Raw genomic sequence first — 26,355 nt, 5'->3', positions numbered from 1 at the left:
GGCATGGGCTGGGCCAGAGGGACCTTGACCTGCGGAGATCACTGCCTGCTCTGGAGGAAATGGGCTACCAGGTGCAGGGCTCGACAGGTGTAGCTGGATGGGCTGTGCCGCCCCTGTTGGGACTACTGGCGGTAGAGGTGAAAGAGGCGTCTCCGGGATCCATTTGGTCTAATTTAACCAATAGTAAAGATCTACTGTGTGTATACATGGCATTCATGTGGCCGAGGCTGCCAGAGGCACGGAGAGGTGGAACTTACAACTCCCTGGGATCTCTTCAAATGCAGCTTGGCCAGTGTCCACCCAGGAAATGCTGTGGCTTCCTCCCAATACATAGATATACCTGCTTTCTTAGGGTCTGTACCGAAAGCCTTGAACCCTTCATATTTGTAAGGCCCTGGATTCACATCTACAGTGTCCGCTCTCTGTATGATACAGAGCAAAGGCTACCGATCCACACGAGGATCAAAACCGGGAGACTGAGCCCCACTGAGTGCTTTGACCAGCCGTGTGGTATGTATCACCACCCCCCCTCCATTGAGACCCCGCGATGAAAAGCTGCATAGCCACCTCTGAGAGCCTGGACGGTGTGCAGTCATGGGCTGCCCCGGCTGTGCGTCAAAGGAGCAATGGAGTGTGGGCATCCCAGGCTGACAGAGAAGGCAGACCTTGGGGGCTGGAGTGAAGAGGTGCTGGGGGGAAGCTCCTGAGGGCCTCCCTCTGCTCTTCTAGCCCAGAGCAAGCCCCCGGTGCAGTTGTGGTCCTGGGACAGCTCGTCTTTTCCCTAGTTAGCCGTGTCCTGTGCATAGATCTGGGCTGCCAACCCCAGAACCCTGGAACGCTGCTTTCCATGATACTCAAAGCCTACCTATTAACATAGCATCGGCAAACCCCTCCGCACTCCCCAAGGCTGCAGCTTGTTGGGTGCCGTATGTGTTCTTTCTGAGTTGTGGGTGCTGACATGGCTGGTCACATCTGGGTCCAGTACATTCTTGTCAGGGCCTCCGTGGCTGCAAGGACACACATGACCACAGTCATGCTACCCACATAATGGGCTCAGGCACACGTGGGTTTGATAACGGCTGTGACTATTAGGCATGTAGTTTTAGCTTCTTGGCCTCAGTTACCACATCTGTAAAATAGGAGTATTAATCATATGCACTACATAAAGTTGTAAGGATTCAGTAAGATGACACAGGCAACACATATTTGCACAGGTCTCGTCCCAAGAGTATGTGCTCAGGAAAGAGGGCTTGGTTGCAGCAGTTTCTGGGTCCTCATGCTGTTCATTGATCCCTCTCTTCCCTAGAGCATCTGTCTGGTCTGAAAGTCCAGATGTGCCTCGTGCACACACAGAAGTTTCTGGAGGTCCCTCTAGGTCACTGGGCTTGAATGACAGGCCCAGGGGAGGAAAGTCAGACTGAAAGGCACGATAGGTGGGCCTGGAGCCCAGACAGCTGTGCAGGGTGAGGCCTCCTAAGCTCCCCACTCCTCCCAGCTGCTTCCCGTTTGTTGCAGGACACCTGGGGAGAACCACATTTCCTCCCTGCACTGGACAAACCCAGGCTCTTCCTCCACCCCTAAGACTTCTGTTCAGAACCATCTGCAGTCCTCAGGGCTGAGAGCTTGTCTGCAGTGAACAGCTAGCCCTGGCCAGAGATGCTCAGACTCTTCAACGTCTGTGGCTGATTTTGGGTGGGTTCCTGTGGCAGCTTGGTCCAGTGGAAGTCTGCCTGGTCACCTCCTGCCACCCCAGGGCAACAAGGGGTCACTGCTGTCAGCTATCCGGCAGGCTCCTCTGAGGCCAGGGCCTACCCCAAAGGGGCTTTGGTTTATGAAGGTCTTGGATGTCTGAAACTAACATCACCTTCAGTTCTTGAAGCAGATGACTCCAGCCATCTGAAAGAACGCATGTTCACATAGCACCAGGGATGCTCAAAGGGGGTCGTGGACCTCTGAGTGGATAAGTTAGCCTTCTCTTCAGTTTTGAGGTTACTGAAGATCTCCTCTTGCCATCTGACAACATATAAAACATTCTGGATCACCAAGATTATGTCTGTGTTAAAAAAAAAATTACCTAGGGAGAAACAGGGCAAGTAAACGCAGTTGCGTGGGTTTGAACGGGATTTCTTTGCTCAACAGGACACTATAGGCAAGGGGCGACACTGGAAAAGAATATGAAAATTAAATGATAAAATGCAACGGCATTAATTTTCTGACCCTGAAGTTCATAGGGTAGTTACGCAGAATGTCCTGACTCTTTGGAAATAAACATTAAAGGGATCAAGGACGATGGCAGAATGTCAGTGATTTGCTCTCAGATGTTTTAGGGGAACGCAGTTCTTTGTACTAAACCTTGGAACTTCTCTCTAATTTTAAGATGGCTTCTAAAGAGTGAATCAAAAATAAATAAATAAGTAGAAAAGGTTAAACAGGCACACATACAAAGTAAAACAAAACAACCTCCCCCACCCCAAAACAAAAAATCAGTAGCTTTCCATAGGCCTGGCCTGAGCTTTTTTTCCTATTTGGAACATCTGGGGTCATTTAGGTTTATCTCCACTATCTTTTGCTATTTTAGGCATGGTTTGAATTCATATGGTCCAAGTGATTGACCCAAGACAGTGTTGAGGAATACATTTATCACGAATCAGTCACAAACCTAGGGGGGGGTCAGGTTCTCGCCACAGATCCAGAGGTCATACATAGGCACTGGGGGGAGGGGGCTTAGGGTGAAAGCAGTTCATCACCTCTGCATTTGGAAGTTCCCTCCGTCTCCCTTGTCACTGTTCTCCCTTAGCGCAGCTGGACACCTCCCAAGACCAAGGCAGTATAAAAAGAATGAAGGCTTGGAGGCAGAAACCCAGATCTTTTAACCAGTGGGCAAGTTAGTGTATGTCTGCAGTTTTAAATTTGCAGTTTCACCTGTGAAATAGATTACCACCTGGCCTGCCTAGCTCATAGGATTATCATAAGAGCCAAATGAAATAATACATGTAAAACTGTTTTAACTGTAAAATACCATATTTGTTTTATTATGATTTATAACTTATTGTTTATTTGACTTGTTATTTATTATACTAGAGAAACGATAGCCATCCTGGGTGGGACCTCCTCTAGATGCTTGTGTGTCCTGATTAAGCTGACCTGGAAAACACCAAACAAAAAAATTGGAGCAGGTGGAAGGAAGCATGTTCCCTCCCTACCTGGTAGGAGCCCATGGCCTACATGTAGGCTGTGCCCAGGGCACATCCAACAACCGCAAAGATCAAGCAAACTGCCGGGGTCAGGCCCCTCTTTCCAGCCCTCAGGGGAATGCCTGGCGAAATAGCCCTGAATTCTGTCCCCCTCCGGTTCCAGAGGGCATCTGGTCACAAACCCTGATCCTTGCCTCTGACCTCTGCAGGTCGGCCCCATGGGAAGTACAGGTCTGCCTATGGGAAGAGGCCCCATGCCAACTAAGAGTGTCTGTCCTCAGAGTGGACAGGGATAAGCCTTCAGGGCTGTGCATAGTGAAACCACAGACTGGGGACGTTTGCCTGGTGCCCTGGGGGTGGGATGAAGCTGTATCATCCTGTTTACAGCTGGGCCTATGCCGGAGGGTCTCTCCAGTTCTGCCTCAGAAGAGGCACCAGGCGTAAAGTCTCCCGCCCTCTCTGGATCTGTTCTCTGAGTGGAGGCTTGCTCCTGGAAGCCCAGGTACAGCAGGAATGTTGCCTCCGCGGGTTCTCCACCCGCGGAACCTCAGGCCTGACGGCCTGGCCTATTTTCTGCCATTAGCCCTGCAGCTGCCTGTGCTCTGCTGCTGACCCTGGTTGTTCGTTGCTAAGGCAACAAAGCCCTCCAGCTTCCTGAGCTCCACAGAATCTCAGGCACCCATTTCCGCCAGGGTGGAGGTGCCCTGTGACTGCTTCTGTCCCAGCCAAAGGGCTGTATCAGGCCTGCTGGGTCTGACAGCCATTGATTTTGATAGAACACAGTGGTCCGCGTGTCCCGTGAGCTATAGGAGCTCAGAGGCACCCAGTCCTGGGTCTCTACATTTGCCGTTGGGACTAAACATACCTGCAGTGGCAATGTGAGACGGTGGAAGTCAGGCTGACCTCCCTGAGCCTCATTTTCATTAGTAAAGTGGAGATAATGGCCGGATTGCCATGAGAATCAAATGAGATAATGGACGTGATGATGTAGGCAGGGTTCCCAGCACGGTGCCTGACACATGGTAGGTGCCCAATAAATAAAAGCTCCCTTTCCTTATGCTGTCATGGCACAGACCAATGTCAAGCATCTATCGAGCAACCTTCCATGTTCCAGGTACTGCCAGGCTCCAAGTATGAGGAATGCAGACCCTGCCGGGCAAGTGTTAGCAGCACAGCTGAGGAGTCAGGCCTCTTGCCACGCTGAGATCACAGTCAAAAGGGGACCGCAGATTAAGCGCCCTGGACCCGTCCTTGGGTCTCTGGCTATGGCAGCCCAGCAACATAACCGCAGGGACCCCTCAGTTATCCACAGTCAAGATCTAGGGGCCTGGCCTGGCTTTCTGGCCTGCCTAGAATCACTTATAGCTTTTATTTTTCTTTTGTAGCAAATTTCCCTTCCTATTTTGGTTTTGTTTATCCACTCTTAAAGTGGGATTACATAGGAATTTATCCTAAGTAAGTGATCAGCAATGTGTACAAAGATCTAGCTGCAAGAATGTTCTCTGCAGGGTTGTTTATCACAGTGGAGACGTTACACACAATCTGAGTGGAAACAATAGCAGACGCGTGAACAGTGCCTTGGACGGGCCATCTAGTGGAAAGGGAGTCTTCGCGGGTGCTGGTGCCCACATTGGGAATTATCCACAGCTCGTTCATTCCACTGACATTCCGTGAGCACCTTACGGGCAAAAGGCCTGTGCAAGAGAGTGTCTCAGTCCAGTTGTTCATAGACAGCAGTGTGGTCAGAGATTAAAGGGAAAAAGTGTGGGATCTCTGATGGGACAATCTTTGGTCACCTCAAGCCTGAGGCAGGCAGCATGCCATGTGGTGGGGTTCCGTGGTGGCCGGACATCTCCAGTGCACACGACTGTGTTTCCCACGCTGGCTTCCCGAGAGCAGTTATGAGGCAGGGTAAGTTCAAGACTCAGAGTCCAGATACCTGGGTTCTAATTGCCCTTGGCCTCTGCTGCCGTCACCGAGCGGGGAGCAGTAATACCTGTGTGAGCTACTGCCAACAAGTCCTTATAAGACCACAAACGAGGCAGTACAGTGGCCCTCTCTAAACTGGGTAGGGAGGGACACAGATTAATTTTTCCAGAACAATGAGATCCTCCTTCCTTGAGTAGATGCCCTGGGATGTGGGGTGCTATCTGGCTTTGTTCTTTTTGGGAATCACTTCTCTTTCCGCCCCAGTAGCCGTGTCTTCTCTGGCCGCCTGGCTCTTGTCCCTCCCTGTCCCGTCCCATCTTTTCCAGTAGTATCCTCGGAGAAGCCTGAGCCAGGCACTGTTAGCCCAGGGCCGGTGTGGTCTGAAACCACTGTCATCACTGGGGAGGTTCCATGGATGAGCCCTCCCCTTGAAAGTCAATAAACAAACTTTGTTTAAAGCCCTGACATAGTGTTTATTTGTGTCGGTCGAGCTCAGATTGAATTACATGGGCACAGGGCCTGTCCCTGAGGAATTTAGCATCTAGGCCAGACACCCTGACTGATTGAGAGAACAAACAGACAGCAGGACATCAGGGCAAGGCAGGCCACAGGGAGCTGACACTTGAATTCCCAGAATATGGCTGCTAACCCCAGAGAATTTTTCATCTCCTGATGAGAGTGTGTGTGTGTGTGTGTGTGCACACGTGCACACACACACATGCGCGCGCACGTGCATGCCCCTATGCCATATTCACATTCTTTCAAGGGGAAGGAAGGAAGGAGGGAAGGAGTAAAAGAAGGAAGGAAAGGAAACCAAAACAAATCTTTGAAGAGGGGACGTGTGACCCCAGATAAACCCATATGCTGCTCCCGCCCTACCCTCTAGACCAGCTCTTCCTAGCACAGCCCCTAACCAGGAGCTGTTGTCACCTCCCCCACATCTCTGTCACACATACCTGCCTTGCTGTCTTGCAGTCAGGGCACTCCATAATGATAGAGGGAGGCCCAATTTGTCTTCTGCCCCAGGCCAGCCTGCTTTTCCCCTGTGGTTGGCTCCAGATGTGGCTCCCCGGGGCATGGCCACAAGAAAGCCCAGACCAGCTCAGCAGTGGGCTTGCCAGCTGCTGGCCCTGGCAGCTTGGGTGGCTTACCATGGTCTCCACTGACTCTGGGGACACACATTTCCCAGGAGGCAGCTGGTGTGTGGCTATATCAGAGCCACTGCCCACCCTGCCCAGGGGGGTGAAGGGGAAATTTGTCAGCAGACCTCTAGCTGCCCTGACCCAGCCCTGGGGCCCACCCAGTCTCTAGACAGCCTGGTTAGCCCAGTCCACCAGGAGTCTCTGTCCAAGAGATCCTAGGACAGGCTGGTATAGGAGAGTGGACACTGGGGCCAGGTTCACTGAGTGCAAATTCTGATGTCTGCTCTTTCTAGCTGTGTGATGTTGAGCACATTATTGAACTTCTCTGAGCCTTTGTTTCTTCATCTATAAAATGAAGATAATAATAGTACCTACCTCCTAGGGTTCTTGTGGTGATTTAATGAGCTAATATATGAGAAGTATATAAAATAGAGTCAGGTATATGATGAAAGCCATGGGCATTGTGTACAAAACATATGCATGCCATTCAGGGGATGCCTGGATCCCAAGAATCCCTGACTTGGGCAGACTGTGGAGTACTACTTATAGGCATTTATTGATCACTCTTGAGTCTGGGGAGTCTCTCCTGGACAAAGCCCAGGAGGGGAAACAAAATGTAGGGTTAGCTTCAGGGGTTCACCATCGGACAAAGAAAATAAGCCACTCGTATTCCATAATCTAAGGTAGGAAGTGTTAAGTCCCTGAGAATCAGGGGAGTTTCAAGGACAGGGACATTATTTCCCTAGAGAAATCCAAGAAGGCTGCACAGAGGGGGTGGCATAGAAATGGACCCGGTAGGATGATGGGTGTGAGCCAGATGGCTGTTCGTGCAGAAGGAGCAGTGTGACCCAGCTCCGAGTCAGAGTGGGCAACCCAGAGAGCTTGTGCTGGTCACCTGTACCAGCAGGTCTGCTGCTACCAAACAGGGAAACCCAACCCGGCTTAAGCTCACAGATCGTTTATTGGATACAGTGGTAACTCAGTGAACTCTGGTGGGAAGGCTGGAGAACCAGGTTTGGAAAACCTGCAGGTTCTAAGGGAAGCTGGCGTCCCAAACCCCAGCCTGAGTCATGCCACACAAGAAGCCTGCTCGGGCCAACTCTGCTACCACTACCAGAAGCTAGATCGAACCACCAATATGCCTGCCGCCACCACCACCAGCCATATGAGTTCGGATCCTCCCAGCCTCTTTTCATTGTCTGCACAGCTCAGAGTCTCAGGCATAAGGGAGCCGAGCTGATGCGCTTGTTGTCAGCCCCACATCACTCTGGCCTCTGCTGTCTGCTCGGGGCACCTCTTAGTTTCACGACAGTTTCAGAAAGAGGAAAGTGTTCCCTTTTCTATTTTCTGGAAGACATTATGTAAAACTGGTGTTAATTCTCCTTTAAATGTTCGTGTAATTCAGTGCAATCATTTGGGCCGGGAGACTGCATTTGGGGGAGTTTTCAGATTATAAATTCAATTTCATTCATAATTGTAGGCTATTAAAATTACCTACGTCCTATTAGATGAATTACGGTAGTTTGTATTTTTTGAGTAATTGGTCAGTTTTGTCCAAGTTGTCAAATTTATTTGCGTAAAATTGTTCATAGCATTTCCTTATTATCCTTTTGATGTTTGCAGGGTCTGTAGTGATATTCCGTTTGATTCCATATATTAGTAAGTTATGTCTTCTGTCTCTTTCTGTCAGTCTTGCTAAAAGTTTGTCCATTCTACTGATCTTTTAAAAGAATTAGCTCTTTGTTAAATTGATTGTCCTTATTGTTTTTCTGTTTACAATTTATTGCTTTCTGTCCTTTTTTTAAGATTTTATTTGATTTTTAAATGTTTATTTATTTTTAAGAGAGAGAGCACAAGCGGGAAGAGGCAGATAGAGAAGGGGAACAGAGAGTCTGAAGCAGTCTCTGTGCTGACAGCAAAGAACCCAGTGCGGGGCTTGAACCACAGGCTGTGAGATCATGACCTGAGCCGAAGTCAGACACGTAACCAATTGAGCCCCCAGGTGCCTCAAGATTTTATTAAAAAAATTTTTTTTAATGTTTGTTTATTTTTGAAACAATGTGAGAGACAGAATGCAAGCAGCGGAGGGGCAGACAGAGGGAGACACAGAATCTGAGGTGGGCTCCAGGCTCTGAGCTGTCAGCCCAGAACCTGACGCGGGGCTCGAACTCACAAACCGTGAGATCATGACCTGAGCCGAAGTCGGATCCTTAACGGACTGAGCCACTCAGGCGCCCCAAAGATTTTATTTTTAAATAGTCTCCACACCCAACGTGGGGCTTGAACCCACAAACCCGAGATCAAGGGTCACACACTTCACCCACTGAGCCAGCCAGGTGCCCCTGATTTCTGTTCTTTATTATTTTCTTCCTCTTGTTTGTTTTGGGTTTATTTTGCTCTTTTTCTGGGTTCTTGAGATGGGGGCTTAGATTATTGATTTGTGATTTTCCTTCTTTTTTAATGCACGCATGTAGTACTATAAATTTTCCTCTTGGCACTGCATTGGCTGCATCTCACAAGTTTTGAGATCTTATATTTTCATTGTTACTCATTCCAATGTATTTTTTCATTTCCCTTGAGTTTCTATTTGACGCTTAGATTATTTAAAGTCTACAGCCATACCACCCTGAACGCACCCGATCTTGTCTGATCTTGGAAGCTAAGCAGGATCGGGCCTGATTTGTACTTGGATGGGAGACTCTTAGATTATTTAGAAGGGTGTTGTTTAGTTTTCAAGTGTTTGGAGAATTTTTTGTTACCTTTTTATTATTAATTTCTAGTTTTGTTTCATTGTAGTTAGATGACACACTCGGTACAATTTTAATTCTTTTACATTTGTTGATTTTTTTTTTTTAATAAGTCAGGATATCTTGATACATGTTTTAAGGGCACTTGAAAATAAGGTATATCCTGCTGTTGTTGGATGGAGTGTTTAAGTGTTGATTAGATTCTGTCAGTTAATGATGTTGATTGAGTTCTTCTCCATCCTTGCTGATTTTCTGTCTAGTTGTTCTGCCAATTCTAGTTGTTTATCAGCTGTGATTGTGGATTTGCTTATTTCTTTTCTCAGTTCTATCAGGTTTTTCTTCATTTTGAGCTCTGTTGTTTGGTGCATACACAATTTGGATGCTGTTTTCTTCATGGGTCCATCCTTTTATCATTATGCAATGTCCCTTCCTGTCTCTGGTAATTTTCTTTGCTCTGAAGTCTACTTTTTCTGAAATTAATATAGTCATTTCTGATTTCCTTGATTAGTTTTGCATGATAATCCTTTTTAACGTTCTTACTTTCAACCTGCCTATATTGTTATATTTGATGAGTTTACTATAGACTACATATTGTCACATTATGTTTTTTACTCCTTTCAGCTAATCTCTGTATTTTAAATAATACACTTAGACCATTTACAAGAATGTGACTATTGATATGTTTGGGATTAAGTTTGCCATTTGAGTTTTTGTTGTCTGCTATTCAGGTTTTCTGCCTCTCTTTTTTTTTTTTCCTGCCTTCCTGTGAGTTACTGGAACATTTTTTTTAGAATTCTGTTTTATTCATCTGTAGTGGTTTTTTAACACATTTCTTTACTGTTTATTTATTTTTGAGAGAGATAGAGAAAGAGAGAGAGAGAGAGAGAGAGAGAGAGAGAGAGAGAGAATGAACGGTGGAGGGAAGAGAGAGAGGGAGACACAGCATCTGAAGCTGGCTCCAGGCTCTGAGCTGTCAGCACAGAGCCCAGAGCAGGGCTCAGACTCAGGAACCGTGAGATCATGACCTGGGCCGAAGTTGGATATTTAACCGATTGAGCCACCCAGGTGTCCCTGTAGTGGTTTTTTAAATTGAGATATAATTGACATATAACATTATATTAGTTTCAAGCATACAACATAATGACTTAATGTTTGTGTATATTATAAAGTGGTCACCACATTTAAGTTTTATGAGTAGTGTTTTTGGGTGCATATCTTTGCATAGCTTTTTTAGTGACTGCTATAGATATTAAAAAATATATATATATATATATATATATATATATATATATATATATATAATGTCACAGTCTATATGATGTTGTAATATTACCAGTTTGAGTGAAGTACAGAGTATTACCTACCTTTATATCTCTTTATCTTCCCCTGTTTATAATATAATTGTCTAAAATATTTTTATATGCATTTAGAACCACATCAGAAAGTGTTATAATTTTTGCTTCAACCATCAAATGTAATTTAGAAAATTGAAGAGCAAGAAATCCTACTGCATCTACCCATATTTTGGCTTAACAGGTTCTTCCTTCCTTCCTGATATTCCAAGATTTCTTTCTTTTCATTTCCTTCCTGTTTAGAAAAATTCCTTTAGCCATTCTTTTAGGATAGATCTGTTGGCAGCAAATTCTCTTAGTTTCTCTTCAGCTGAGAGTGTTCTTGACTTTTCTTCATTCCCGAGTGATATTTTTACTGGGTGTAGGACTCTGGGTTGATAATTCTTTCTTTCAGCATTTGAAAAAATACTGTGCCACTTCCTTCTGGCCTCCATGGTTTCTGATGAGAAATCCACTGTTGTTTTAATTGTTTTTTCCCTTGTAGATAAGATTTCCTGTTTTTCTGCTGCTTTTAAGATTTTTGTTCTGTCCTTAGTTTACAGTTTAATTGTGATATGGCTTGTGGATTTCTTTGGGTTTATCCTGTTTTGCATTTGTTAAGCTTTTTGGATCAGCAAATTTATGTCTCTTACCAACGTTGGAAAGTTTTCAGCCATCATTTCTTAGGGCACTTTTTCAGCTTATCCCCTTTCTCTTTTCTTACCAGAACTTCAATGACGTGTAAATTAGATTTTTTTATTATAGTCCCACGGGTCCTTAAGGATATAATTTTTTTCAGTCTATTTTCTTTGTATTGTTAATATTGGGTAATTTCTGTTGTTCTATCTTCCATCCACTGAATTTGTTGTTGTTCTCTCTTCTCCATTCTGCTGTTGATTCCTGAGATTTATATTTCAGTTATTGTTTTTCAGTTTAAAATTTTCCATTTGGTTCTTCTTCACGTCTTCTGTTCGCTGCTCTTCATTACTGCTGGTCGGGGGATGGGATTCCAGTTCCCCACTTGGTACCTGCTGATCTTAAAGAGGGGAGTTGTGATTTAAAAAAAAAAAAGAAAGAAGAGAACGAGGGGTGCCTGCATAGCTCAGTCGGTTGGGTGTCTGACTTCAGCTCAGGTCATGATCTCGTGGTCTGTGGGTTCGAGCCCCGCGTCAGGCTCTGTGCTGACAGCTCAGATTTTGATTTTGATTCTGTGTGTCTCTGTCTCTCTCTCTGCCCCTTCCCTGCTTGCACTCTGTCTCTCTCTCTCTCTTAAAAATAAATAAACATTAAAAAAAATTTTTTAAGAAGAGGGGAGTTGTGGCCTCATTACCAGCAGATGGGCCTGTCCTGCTCGCTCCTTACTACCGGGAGGGGTTATGAGGGTGTCTCATTGCAGCCTCAGCCTGGGGACCAGGGACTCTGCTTCCCACTCAGCCTTTCCTGATATGAGTAGAGGTGGAGCCACAGTTCTTTCTGTGGCATTGCCTGGAGGGGAGCAATTATTGTCTAAAAGTTTTCCGTCTTGTGAGACTGCCTCTTTCCTGGTCCTTTGGCTGGAGAGAGCAGGCTTTTGTTGAGGCTTTTTTTTGTTTGTGCCTGTTGGTGTCTGAGTTGCTGGCTTCCTCAGTTCCAAGTCTAGGGTGTGTGAGACAAAAAGAAAACCCAAGGACTTCACCACCATGTCAGCCCCAGAGTCCTGAGGTTCCCTAGTCATCTGCCTTTTTCTCTCCACCTTTCAGAGTCTTTTCATGTTTGTTTTAGGTACAGTGCCCAGGGTTTGTAGTTGTACTTCATGGGAGTCATAGGGAAAAGTATTCCAGATCTTCCTGGGATGTGTGTTTTTTTGTTTTGTTTTGTTTTTTTAGCACCTATCTATGCCAGCCCTTAGAGATACAGACTAATGAAATTTATTTTTGCTTTCAAAGAGCTCAAAGCCTAGCAGAAGAGAGAGAGACATGCAAACAAATAGATCAAGTCCTGATTCCAAGTGTTTCAGTAGGAGACCATGGGAGGTATGCTGGAGGCTTGAAGGAGATAGTGGTCACCACCTTACCTGGGATGGGGTTAGGACACGTCTGGCTTCCTTCTTAGAGGAAGCCATTATACTGAAGCTCCACTTTGAAAGAGAAGCAGATTTCTGGATGGGCACCATGGGAGAGGGCATTCCAGCTGGGAAGACAGCGGGTACAAAGGCTTAGGGGCATCACACAGCTTGAGGACTCAGAGAACTTCACTGCAGGCCATTTGCTGTGGCTGGAGCATGGTGTGGGAAGGGAGTGGCATGATGAAACCAGAGAAGTTGGCAGAGGGAGGGGAGGGAGAGGGGACCAGATCGCAAAGGGCATTGTGTGCCGTGCTACCCCTTGAAAGGGTTTGAGGCATGAAATTATATGGTCGGGGTTGCATCATCCTGGGAGGGACTACACAGGAGGTGCAGAGACCAGTGAGCAGGTTTTCATCATGGTTCAAGTGAGGTTAAACATAGACGGTGGTGGAGATGGGCTGAAGGGATCCACTTGAGAGATATGTGGGAGACCAGATGCACGGGATGGAACCGCTGAGGGAGGAGGGAGGAGTGTGGCTCCTTGGCTCAGTAGCCCAAACTGGGGAAAAGAAAAAAATGAGTATCAGGTTTTGAGGGAGGAGGAAAGAAAGCACGTTCAGCTTTGGATGTGTTGAGTCTGGAGTGTCTGAACGGCCCAGTGTGGATGTCAGGCAGACACATGTCTCGTCAGGGAAGTTAAAGCCGGAGAGGGACGGAGGTGGGAGCCATCACGTAGAATTGTTAGTTAAAACTGTGGAGCTCACTGAGAGGGACTTTGAGAATGAAAAAAAAAAAGACCAAGAACAGTGCTGCCACGTGGAAGGGGTGGGACGTGGCGAGGGCCCTGGGAGGACGCTGTGGGGGAGTGCGAGAAGGGAGGGGCAGAGCCCGTCCCAAGCTTATGTCTGTCAGTCTTACCAAACCCACGCTCGTATTTACAAGAGAGGAAGTGTAGTGCAGGCAGTCGGCTACATGAGTGACGGAAGAGCCGAGGGGCCCCACAGAGGAGGAGGCAGCTACCGCTTCTAGACAGACAGACCCCAGAAGCCCATGGAAGCTGAAACCACAGAGGGCCAGTCTGGCCAGGGCTGGGGCCGCCGAGGAGACTCGGATGCTTCCAGAGATGCTTCCTGAGGTACAGAGGGAAGGAGAGAAGTCCCCTGGCTGCTCCCTTCTGCTCACTCTCCATATGGAGACCGTGCTTCCTGCCAGCAGAACTTGCCAGAAGGCGTAGACCAGTCCCAGGACAGGCAGCTTCGGCAATCAGCCAGCCGCCCCCCACACCTGGAAGAGCAAGAATGAGGTGAGGGCAGTGCCCAGGACTGGCACGGAAGCCAAGGAGCAGGGACGTTCAGGAAGGGAGTATCCTGCAGCATCCGGTGCCACAGAGGTTAGCTGGCCTGAGAAGTGTCCTGGGGTTGGGAGATTAGGAGAGCATTGGGGACGTTAGGGGAAGGTGCTGAGGTCCAGTCTGAGTCTGGTAGACAGCCCCCGCAGAGCTGCTGACCCAGGGCCAGGTCTACGTTCCCCCCTCAGTAAGCTAGACCCGATCCCAGACACAACCGCTCTGCTACTGAAATCTAAATTAGCATCCCACCCTTGACCTTCAGCTCGTGTCCTTGCTGCTCCCTACATCCCCAGCCTTTGGAGACAATGTGTACAACGTCCCACAGTATCCCCTGCCACGCCTCTGAGACCCAGGCCCCCTGCCTGGCTCTGTGGGGCTCAGCCTGAGGCCTGATGTCCGGGTGTCTGATGGGGTCGAGCATGGGGGCTCTGCACCCTCTGAGGCTCAGCCCATTTGGTGATTTCTCAGCCTCCTCCCTGCCCGGCTGATTCTTTGTGCGCCTCTGCCCGGCTCACGCTGCGCCAGCCTCGCCTGCATTGGTGTAATAACCCTGATCCCGTGCTTGGCGGCGAGGAGACAGCAGGGGCAAGCCCCATCCAGGGCTCATCAGCCCCTGTGCCCCAGCTGCGTTAATGGCCCAAGCCCTCCAACAAGCCGATCCTGTTTCTTCGTCTGCAATTAAGACAGAAAGCTCGTTATCTCTCCTGCTCCCATTATCTGCAGACTGTGCTAAGGGGCTTTTTTCTCTAGAGCAGCACCTGCAGAGGCCAACAGAGGTTGACATTAACTCCTTCCCTGCTGCTGTTGGGAGCGTCTGGGTCAAAGAAAGCAGCCTAAGGAGGGAGCTGGGGCTGGTTGGAAACGCTCTGGGAGAGAGGGAGGCACAGGGGCCCGGGCATGACTCTGTTACAGTCTCACTAGGTGACCTTGGGCAAACAGTTGACCTTTTCTGAGCCTTGGAAAGCCTTTCCCCCCTTCTGCCTGGGAAAGCCTTTCCCCCCTTCTGCCCAAGGAAGCTATGAAAATGAATAAGAAGCTGTTTGGTTATCAGCTCCCTTGAGTAACTGTACAAATCCCCAGTCTTGTATTATCATGGCAGCAATACTGCCAATAGTCAAAATACTGGGCCTCAAGATAAAGCATGTAAATAGCCTAGCAACCAGTGGTGGTCATGCCTGGGGAAGATTTGCTGGTTGGGACCTGGAACTGCCCAAAGGGACTTGGATTTGGTGGGGTTTGCAGGCCCCCTTTGCAGTGTGTCCTTCACCAAGTCACTTAATCTCTCTGTGCTCTAGTTTCTTCCTCCGAAAAGTTAGGGAATCCAACTGGATAATCTCCAAGATCCTTTCCAACTGAGAAATCCTATTACCCTCAATGGTTCTTCTATACGATGCAATCTGTGGAGGAAGGAAACCAGCATTTACTGAACCCCTAATATGTGCCAAATCTTTCACATCTATCATTATTTCCATTTTAAGTGTGAGAAAAATAAGATTTGGAGAGATGAAATAAGTTGTCCAAGGCCAAACATCCAATACACAGAGGACTCTCGATTCAAATCCACATTTATGAGGCTGTAAAACCATCACTCTTTTCATGACACCGTTTTAGGAGAGCTGCCCATTTAAATGGCTCCTTACAAGGTAGAGCTGAGTGGAGAGGGGAAAAAAATAACCTAACTAAAGACAGAGTGTGAATTCTGACCCCTTAAATTCTCTGGAATCATAGTGTCCTTAGGGAAGAATGATCGAAAAAGAGCCTTATTCCCTTTGGTCTCCCCATGTGACTGAGAGATTGCCTAAGATGTGTGTTCAGACTCTGAAAGTAAAAAAAGTGAGTATAATCTTTTGGCATTGAATTCTTTGTGTCGTCTGGGTAAACTGAGACCCAGAGATGGAACATAGCTGCTAATTCAGCAGCCGTTCCAGACGAAGATCTGTTTGTGGGTAGCAGACCCTGCTGTAGCCTAATGAGAGACCTCTTGAGCCCATTTGTAGAATCTCCTCGGAGTCCACCAGAAACTGTCAGGGCTTGCTTATCCGTCCAGTCGACAGGCTGGGACAGCTCCGATGCGCCACCAAGATCTGGATTTGGGACCTTTGGCTTAGGTCTCTAATCTGTTCCTGAGTCATCCAGAGAAAGGGGTCTGGGGAGAGTCTGGAACAAACAGGAATGGAGGGGATCCAGGAATCTCTTGGCCAGCTGGCAGGCAGCCCAGACCCTGGCGCCCCATGAGGGAGGGGTGGGGGAAAGAAGAGCCCCTACATTTTCAAACTGAGTAACTCAAGAGAGTGAGACAGTCCAAAAACCCTTACTTTGGAAGCAACCGACTGAGGCCTCCTACCCAGCCCCTGCCCAACCCTAGCCCCATGCACAGGTGATAAGATGAATCTTCCTGACCTGGGTTCCCCATTTGGACATTTGTCCCAGCAGGCTGTTTTTCTCCCTAGTCCCTCAGGCTCTGAACAGGTCCCTGGTACCTTGTCCCTGGAGTCAGGCCCTAGGCTGGATCTCCCATCTTCCTGGTTTTGGGATTTGAATTTGTTTTATCTCATCTTTTGCCAAGAGCTTTTTTATGGAGTACTAAAGACCCTGGGTACCTGGCTGGCTCAGTCAGTGGGTGGAGCATGTGACTCTTGATCTTCGGGTCGTGAGTTCGAGCCCCACGTTGGGTATAAAGATTACTTAAATAAACTTAAAAACATAAAAATAAAAACCCTCAGTGCAGCAAATCTCTGAGCATGTTCTGTGGCTTTTAATCCTGCAAGACACTCTGTGGTAGGGCATAAGATGGCGGGGGGAAACACATGAATAGTTTCCTGCAGAAAAATCTATCTGCCTTTTGGAATCTTGATCTACCCTATGATCCCATTTATAGGAAATTTTCAGAATTGGCAGTTCCGTGCAGCCAGAAAATAAATGCTTGGTTGCCAGGCTGAGGACATGGGAATTGACCACTAGTGGGTATGGGTTTCTGTTTGGGATGGTGAAAGTGTCCTGGAATTAGATAGTGATAATGGTTGTACAACTTTGTGAGTATACTCAAAGCCGATGAATGACATACTTAAAAAGGATGAATTTTATTATATGTGAATTATGTCAATAAAAAAAACAAACCCAGAATTTCTCCAACTTCTTTGAATATAGACCCATTCTATCTCAGGGCTTTGATTAACACCCAGTGGAAACGCTTAAAAATGGCGAGTGTTGAAAATTGCCATTTTACAGATGGGAGAAGGAGAAAGAAATAGACATCTGTGCCTCAGTTTTGTCACTTTTAAGATGAGGATAATAATAGTTAGCACCTTGTCGGGTTGCTGTGACACAAAGTGAGTTAATATATGTAAAGCACTTAAAACAATGCCTGCCCAGTAAGTGCGGAATAAGATGTCTGTTGTCATTGTTATCTGAGTGAGCACTATGGGATGGTCACCAAATGTAAGCTATGTAGCTTGGTCCTCAAAACCACCCTCTAAGGCAGCCATCATTATCTCCGGTTCACAGATCTAGAAAGTGAGACTCCAGGAGGGATGCCTGGTAGTCCCTTTGCCACTAGTGATGGACATGGAGGGGGAGATTGTCACCGGTGCCTCTGATTCCACCCTGCCCCTGAGGTCTAATCTAAAATCCCCTAAAGTCCCTGCCTGACTTTCTGTGTGTGCAGGTTTATTGAGGTATAATTTACACGAAAGGAAATTCAGTGAGTTTTTACGAATGAATACAGTTGTTTCACTACCAACCGGATCATGATTTAGAACATTTCCCTCTCTTCAAAGAGTTTGCTCCCTGGCCTAGGCAGCCCCTGCCATGCCTTTTTTGGCACGGGTGTCAATGGCCACATGAGAGGTGCCAGCAGAGGCGGAGGGGGGTGCTGCAAGGGGAGCTGCTGTTTGCTTGGGCGGGGCCTGCGGGGCCAGGGGACAGAGCATCAGAGTCACAAGCCAGTGGGCTGAGCTGGGCCTCGCTCTTATCATCGGGATCAGCCAGGGTTCTTGCCCTTCTGAGAACTGCCTTTTTGCCCCCTTTCCCAGCATGGCCCCGGCAGAGAGGGAGGGAAGGGGCGGCAGGTGGGATGGGCTACTGCAGTGTTGCGTGGAGCTAGGAAGCCCATGTGCATGTCTATTTCTGTAACTGACTCACCAAAGACCCTGGACAGTGACTTGTCTTCCTAACCGTCACTTCGGGCCCACCTGGCACTCTCTACACCCTTCCTTTGCTTTCTTTTTCTGCTTAGCCCCATCTCAACTGCTACCTGGCTTCTCTTCATCACATCTTTTCCCACTAGGATGTAGTTAGTTCTCTGAGGAGGAGCATCTAGGGCTGAATTTCTAGCCTTTACAATGAGGGCCCAACCCCCTCCTTCTCCTCTTCTATAAGACAGGGTGTTACTCTGATTTTCTAATCACTCTGAAGGTACCATGGGATCACCTGGGAGAGAAGAGACAGAGGAGGGAGGCTGCGGTAGCTGTCACCCCTTAGCAGCAGTGACAGTGTGGTCAGAAGAGGAGATCTGTGCCCAGAGAGCCTCTTTGTCAAGAGGTAGGGAGGGATAGGTCAGTTTGCACAACCTCCCTGAGTCAGGGCCCGGCCCAGGGCTCAGTGGCAATGGGGTGGCCCCCATGCTCCAAGCCAGGGGTTCAGCCTACCCTGGCAGGGGCCGAGCAGGTCTGGCATAAAGGAGGGTATGTGAGCTAGGTTGGCACCAGGGAAAATAAGTATGTGTAAATGTATGCAGATGTATGCAAATCTCTGCAGCCCTGTAGACTGCAGTGCTGGCTCAGGGTAAGACATCCACAGCCCCACCCTGGGCCCCACCCCAGGTGTGAACTCTCTCCTCTGGCTCAGGAATCCCTTCTTCCTGCTTCTCTCTCTCCAGGGCATCTCTTCCCTCTCAGTGCTCACGCCACCCCCCTCCCAGCCCCCCGCCCACCCCAACCCCCACAGGAGGTCTGGGAAAGTGAGAAAGCTGAGTCCTGAGTTGGGGGAAGGGAAGAGACATGGTCCCATACTGAGGATGTGACAGCACCTGAATGTGATCAGACAAAGCTACCATCTCCAAACTCTTGGTTGCGGTTCTTTCTTACTCAACCCCAGACATCAAAAATGCCACCTTCGAGATGCGACAACACTGCTCAATCGTAGGCAGAGCTTGGCAATGTCTCAGGTGCAGGCTAAGCAAAGGGAGTAGTCCGTGACTGAGCCACTCTACCTCCCCTCTCAATCCCCATCCCCCTTTGTCCCTGCAGCAGACCCCCACCCCCACCCTCCCACCATCAAGGGGCAGGGAGAAGGGCCCTGAGGTGTAGGAAGCTGCCCTACCTGTCTACCTGAGCAGACTCCCTTGGTTTGGGCTTCCATATTCTATTTTTATTTTATTTTTTAATGTTTATTTATTTTTGAGAGACAGAGACAGAGCACGAGTGGGGGAGGGGCAGAGAGAGAGAGGGAGACACAGAATCCGAAGCAGGCTCCAGGCTCTGAGCTGTCAGTACAGGGCCCAACGTGGGGCTTGAACTCACGAACTGTGAGATCATGACCTGAGCCGAAGTTGGATGCTTAACTGACTGAGCCACCCAGGTGCCCTGTGGGCTTTCGTATTCTAAACCCCTGCCAGCCCTGTCCTTTCGGCTACCGTGTACCTCCCCGCATCTGCCATCAGCAAATCCATGAGGAACCAGCAACCGCAACACAATCCTGGCCCAGAGTTGGAGGGAAAGACATATGGGCCTTGCCCTGAAGAAACCCTGTGGTCACCTGAAAGAGTGCAGGTGGGGACAGAGACTCAAGAACCAGCAAATTCCATCACTGAAGGCCTGGAGTGGAGTCTAGAGAGCTTCCAGCTCTATCCCTCATGTGATTGTTCATGAAACAGACCCAGAGTGTGGAAGGGACTTCCCGAGAGCCACACAGCAGGGCCCTACGGCTGGGCTCACAGCGCTGGAACTGGAACCTGCCTCTCCTGATTTCCATGCCCTGCTCTGTAGGACACACCCTTCTCACTTACTCCATTCAGTGGCAGTGAGGGGGGCAGTCAGTGAGTCTGGCTCATGAATTGAAGAATGGGTGGCCTGACCCAAAAGGCTTCCTGGAGGAGGTGGTGTCAGAATTGTGCTGTAAAACCTGAGATGCGTGAAGAGTGGCAGGAGATAACTAGTTGTACCCAGGGACTGTGAAGGAAAGCTTCATCTTGTGTTCCAGGTGGCAAAGTGAAGTCCACTGTGGGAAGGGGCAGAAGGCCCCATAGCCAAGTGGGATGAGGAGCCAGCCCTAACCTCACAGCTCTGAGCTCTACCTGTCAGACCAGGAGTGAGTCCAGTGGTGACTGGGGATTCCCTTGGTGGCCCTCTTCTGTCATTCCCATCTTGGGGCCATACCCCCTCCCAGTCACATGTTTCTACTCTTCCTGATTTCTAGGGGCCTCTGTAGACATTGGTTAACCTGCACAGGGCCTCCCCATCATCAGACATTGACAAGCCCTGCCTATGATTGCCCCAGACCCTGAGCAGCGTTGTCCCATCTGGAAGGTAGAAATTTAGCTCTCTGGGGCTGAGTAGGGACTGCAACCAAGAGCTTGGGGCAGGACTGGGGAAAGAGGTGTTTGATCATGCCCTGGCTCTGGCTTTCTGAGGCCTTAGGTGACTGATGCTTTTCCCAGCCCCAGACCATCTCCAGTGGCAGTCGCCGTTCATCCATCAGCCCCACGGAACCTGTCAGCAGGTTGGGGCTACTTTGGTTCTCAGGCTTCAGTGCACTCTTGGCCAGAGGCAACTTCCCCTCCCCTGAGGGGTACTAATGCAGACCCATAAATTAAGACATCTGCTTTCCCTCCAAGCCCCGGGAACCTGGGCCCTACAACATCTACCCCTGTTTTCTTTGGCCCTGTTCAACTTTCCTCCAATTAGTCAGGCCCTGGGGCAGTGGCTAGACACAGATGAGTCAGAAGACTGCAGAACCACATCCAGAACCAGGAGTTTATCCAAATGTCAGTGACCTTTCCCTGCTGATTCCTCATTTTCTCAGCCATTCTTTAAGCTCTTTTGTCCTGGGCCTGCACCACTGTATTTGTAGTTGCTTGTAAATTTCTTTGACATATCTCTACTGGTATTATCACTAGAAGGGAGAGCAGTTTACCACTGACCCAGGATTCTGTCTCCTCTGCTGCTAGCAGACTGGGGCTCCCAGTGGCCTCAGCTCTGGCTCCTCCCCAACTGAGAGCCACAGCCTCTTCCAGGCTATCCCTCCTACTTCTGTTCCAGTTGCAGGTGCAGGGAGAATCAATGGGCCTGAGGCCATCAGGGGCTCACTGAGATGGTTATGGATTAGGAGCATGTGTTAAGACTTCAACTTTTGGCCCTTGGGGTCACTGTAATAGGACCACCCTCAGAACAGGTAGAAAGAGGCCCAGTGCACCCAACAGCTCCGAGAACACCACCAGCCAAGAGCTAAGTGCCAAGGAATCTAGCCTGTCTACTGGTAAGTGAGTGGTGCATCCTAGCCTATTGATGGCTCACAAGGCCATCCTGGGCCCTGGCAATTCTTAGCCCCATGCTATGGAGTGCATTATGAAGGCAAGGGCTTATCTTCGCCTTACTTGTGCACTTCAGAGCCTCCAAGTTTGGAAGGTTGGGGCTCTCAGTATGACCCAGGAAAAGGGGGGGGGGGCAGGGGAAGAGACTGCAGTAATGAGAAGATGTGAAATGCTCCCAAACTGCACAGGGTCTGGCAAGGCTTTGCAGGAGGAAACATTAGGAGCTGGCTTATGGGAGAGGTCAGACTAATTTTGAGGACATCTCAGCCCAGACTGCTAACAGAGCCCTTTGTGGAGCCCTCTTTCAGCAAGGAGAATTGCTGGGGCCTGGCCTTGTTGGGCCTTGGGAGAGCTGAGGCTCTGAGTTATTAAAAAGGGGAAGGAGGGTGGAGGAAAGGCAGGTAGAGAGGTGGACGTTATGAGGGAGGATCAAAGATGGATTCCCTCTGTGACACATGGATAGCAAGTGAGGTGAGGTGAGTGAGGGGCAGTAGGGAGAGGGACTGGCCCCTTTCATCAGCCAGCCTTGGCAGAAGCTAGGGCTGAGCAGCTAGATGGGAAGGCAGATCTAGCCTCCACCCGGTGCTGGGGAACTGGGAGCTGTCCAGCACAGGAACCTGCTGAAACCAGAAGGGGCCTGGCCTGAAGGAGGCCTCAGGGGAAAAGAGTGGTGGCTCTCCCCGGGTGCCCTCTGTGGCTCACTGCCCCTTCTCTGCTCCAAGGATTAAGAGGCCAGTTTAGAGGGCCAACCCTAAGAAAGGGAACACTGAGCAGAGAACCTTTGCATTTTCTCTATGGAAAGGGCATTGGCAGAAGACGAGAAGGCACAGGGTGTTCAAGAAACGCACCAGTGTTCAATTCTAAACATTAGTCAAGTATGAGGTACTTCGCACTACTCTTACATGTCCTGTGCCGAGCACCGCTAGGAAGCCCTCCAAGGGAGCGACATGAAAGCATTTGAAGATTGCTTCATGCTTCTAGTGCTAACTGTATAACCAACAGTTTGGCCGTTGGGCCTGCCACATGGCTGAGGACTAATGTCCAGGCACACCACCAAGTCTCCAGGAGACCGGGAAGGTCCTGAGACACTCATTAGTGGGACCTCAAATCCTACGTGCTGATAACCTAGGCCATCTCTGGTGTCTGCCTCTGCCACAAAGCTCACTCGTGTAAGCTCGATTTTGTCAGGCTCTCCTATGGACTTCAGTGCTATACTAGGTACAGGACGTGTAAGAGTAGTGTAAGGCACTTCAGTCAGACGGATGCTTAAAACTGAACGCTGGGTGCTTCTTTCCCACACCTGTCCTCCCAGTTGAAGCTGTCTGAATAACCCGTATCCTCAGAAGCCCCACCTAGCTCTCTCCTTCCCTCTGCTCTGATCCCATACACCACCTTTTCTTCAAGTGCTTCCTTCAAGCTCCCTCCTTCCCCCAAGTGCCAAGGGATGCTGAGTCTGTTTCTCACCTTCATTCACCAGGTCCCTCCTCTCCAGGCAGGGACTGGGAGTGGAGTGGTGGGAGGCTGGAGCAGCTGTGCACACTGTCACTGCAAGTGGGGATCAGGGTTGGAGGTTGGTCCTCCATTGTGGCTACTGTCTTCCAGCCAAGGGAAAGGGGAAGAAACCCCATCCCAGTGCTTTTTGGCTGACTTGAGAGCACCATTCCCTCTTCCCTCAGTCATTGATGCATCTCCCCTGCCACCTGGATGTCTTTCCCCACTCGGTGTAGTACCTCCCACTCCAAGCCCGATCCTTCCTGACCCAGCACTCTCCTCCTCTATGAAGTTATTAACTAACTGTGGTCAAGTCCCCTTCATGATTGTCTCCTCAGCAGTTCTGTGTGTCACTTGTACCAGACATACTGTGGGGTAGCGCTTAACATCGGCTCACAGGGTGCTGGGTGGCTCAGTCGGTTAAGCGTCCAACTCTTGATCTCAGCTCAGGTCTTGATCTCAGGGTTGTGAGTTCAAGGCCCATGTTGGGCTCCAGGCTGGGCATGGAGCCTACTTCAAAAAAAAAAGAACATTGGCTCAGGGCCAGCAGCCTGGCTGAAGTATTACCCACCCCACTCCTTAGTTGTGTGATTTAGGCAAGTGCCTTACCCTCTCTCTGCCTCAGTTTTCTCAGCTGTAAATAAAATGAGAAGGATAACATTATCTACCTTGTGGGGTTTTGTGAAGATGGAATGAGATGATCCATGTAAAATGTGGGGAGCAATGCCTGGCACGTGGTGAGTATTCCATAAATATTAGCTTTGTTATTGCCTCTTCCTAGCCCTGGACCCCCGCTCTCCCAGCAGGCTGGGAAAGGTGGCCGAGAGTACATTCACTTTATCTCCCATCAGCCCAAGAGTTTCCTGATTACAGGGACTCTTCCCTTCACCCTGAGGTTAGTCCAAGTTAGTCCAAGGCTTTGGACACACTGAAGACAGAGTATGATCAAGCCAGTCCTGTTACTGGCTGGGCTCACGTAGAAGAAACTGAGGCAGCTTGTGGGCGAGACTTGCAAAGAAGTCCTCAGTTTTTCTAGGTTGGGCAAGAGCTGACCTTGTCATTCTTTGACTCTGTCCTTGGCCCAGATTTGGTGCCTGGTTGTGAGATTCCCTTTTCCATCATGGTCCATCATTACTTCGTGTGGTTATCTATTCGACCATGTTTACTGAGCATCTACAATGTAGACAGGACTGTACAAGGTATGGGAGACACAGTGGTGAATAAAGTACAGTCTTCTGCTTCAAGAGAGCTCCCGGCCTATTCATTGGGAAGATACTGAATAAGTGGGATGGGTTTTTACAAGGGAGAGGCAGTGGGAGCATCGATATGGTGTGGGGGTCAGGGAAATTGTCGCTGAGAAAGGACCTGTGACAAGGAAGGGGGTCAGTGAAGAGGATGAGGAGAGAGCGTAGTCGAGGCCTCCTGTAGCCCCACCTGGCTTCCCAGCCTCCACGCTCCCAAGGCACCCAATATTTCTCAGAATTCACACAAACCTACCTTGGCCAAACATCTTCCTCTACTTTCCTTCCCGCCCCTCCCACCTCTCTCTGAAGGTGGCTCTGCTGTCTTTCTGGGAGCTGTGTGGCTGTTGTGACTTGGGGCTTCCTGGTCAGGTCTCAGTGTGCAAACCACAGACTATCACATAACTTCCTAACATGCCCCTGGGGCCCTCTGGTTAAAGCCTGTGGAGAGGGTTTGCAAAGACACCTTCCTGTAGGTTGTGGAGCCCCTGCTCCACTGTGCTGAGGGCTGAGCAGCCGATGGCAGCGAATAGGGCCAGATTTCCTCCCTCCCACTCCTCAGGAAGCTCTGCCTCCAGCACTCCACCCTGCTTCCTGTTTAGTAGGGACGATTTCCTGGCCTGTTTCCTTGCCAGCGGTGTCTCATTTCCTCCTCTGCCTCCCCTCTCTTGGAGCCCCTGCTCAGTGTGATGAGGGAGGCAGGCCCCTCCCCTGTGCGGTGTGCCCTCTCCCTCCTGACTCCATTTCCCTGGGCCTCCAGAGAGCAGTGGGAGGGGCAGTCTGCCCACCCTCCTCTGCAAGGAGGCAGGGCACAGCTCTCTGTAAGAGAAGGCAAGCCCAGCTACAGGGCGCCAAGGCGTCCAGTTCCTTCAACATCTATTGAACGTCTGCTATGTGCCAGGCACTGTACTGGGTGCCAGGAGTCCAAACTGAGAAGCCAGTGCTGTGTAGACTGTGGAAGCTTTGGTGGGGGGGCCGTTGGGGGAGAGCAGAACTTAGCTCTCCAAGGAAGGTCAGCGAGGCCTTCCTGGAGAGGATGATATCTGAGCTGAACACAGCACGAAGAGAAATTAGCTAAAGAAAGGCGTGAAACCACAGGGTGTGTGGATAAATGATCAACGTTGAGACCAGGAGGGCTGGGAGATGAGGCTGCGAGGCAGGGAGGAGTCAAGTCAAGGAGGGTCTTAGAGACCCCTCCCAAGGAGCCTGATGTTATTACATGGGAGAGTTATAATTAGATTTACAATTTGGCCAGGTCATTCTGGCCTCAGTGAATAAATGGTGCGAGTGGACCAGTCAGTGTGGGGCCAGGACACCAAGTTGTGTGTCCTGGTGAGAACTACCAAGGGCCTGAACTAGGGCAGTGGCACTAGGGTGCAGGGGTCAAGAAAAAATGGCTGGACCACAGGACTGACAGGACATCTTGGCCTGACGCTGGGGACCTGGGTTCTGGCCAGTTCTGGTTCTGGCTCTGTGACTTTGGACAACCCCTTACATTCTGCAAACCACAAGTCCACCATCTATCAAGTGCCTTCCCCACCTGGTAGAAGGAACCGAGATGATGGAAGTGAAGCAGCAGGTGAGGGGGGGGTCATTGTGTAATTGCCATTTACGATTGGTAAAGACCGTGGGGCTGCAGCCTGATAGGAGCCCAACCCCTCTGTGATTCCTCAGGTCCATGGCAGGGGTAGATGGGAGGGAGCAGTTGTCTCTTTCTGTGGCTGATCCTGGAGCTGGCCAGCTCTACAGAGGTCGTTGAATCCCTGTCCCTTCCTCTGGACAGGTGATCATCATTAGGGGGACACCAGAACCAGGAAGGATCTGCCCTTAAGAAAACGTTTTTGGAGCCACCCAAAGGGACAGGGACTTCTGTTGGCCCCACCCAGCACATGAGGAGGGATAATGCGGGATCCCTGCCTACTGGCAGACACCCACCCTTACAGCCTCCCCACCTGGGCTTTGCCTGGCCAGGGTGAGACCCCCAAGAAGCAGAATCTGCAGAGGAGGGCCTTCTGGCCAGATGAGGTCACAGTCATCTTGGATCACGTGTTGCAGTGTTTCCCAGCTCCTTGTCATTTTCTGGTGTCCAACCCCAATCTTTCTGGCTGGAAGGGGACTTCCTTTTCCAAGGCCCTGTTTTCAATGGGAATGGAGAACAAAGGCTTCATATCTGCAAAGCTCATTAGCCAGCTCCCCTTGACCTTCACTTTGGGGATAAGCCACCCCAGTCCATTAACCTCTCACTGGCTGGCCCCCACTCTGCACACCCCTCTCCCCCAGATGCCATTCCAGTTCCCCGTATCCCCTCACAGAACACCGAGCACAACACTAATTGGCTGCAGGTTTCATAAGGCTGTGAC

The 26,355-nt window shown here is 49.5% G+C and overlaps 1 protein-coding gene across 7 annotated transcripts in view; it reads left to right on the top strand.

Annotated features, from left to right (window-relative positions):
• Positions 1–26,355, top strand: part of NAV1 (neuron navigator 1) — a 246,154-nt gene that overhangs the window by 25,306 nt on the left and 194,493 nt on the right. The gene's annotated exons all lie outside the window — the stretch shown is intronic.

Source organism: Leopardus geoffroyi, chromosome C3, assembly GCF_018350155.1.
Source record: "Leopardus geoffroyi isolate Oge1 chromosome C3, O.geoffroyi_Oge1_pat1.0, whole genome shotgun sequence".
Taxonomy (NCBI): Eukaryota; Metazoa; Chordata; class Mammalia; order Carnivora; family Felidae; genus Leopardus; species Leopardus geoffroyi.
The sequence above is the reverse complement of the archived record's forward strand: the minus strand, read 5'-3'. Positions and strand labels throughout refer to the sequence as shown.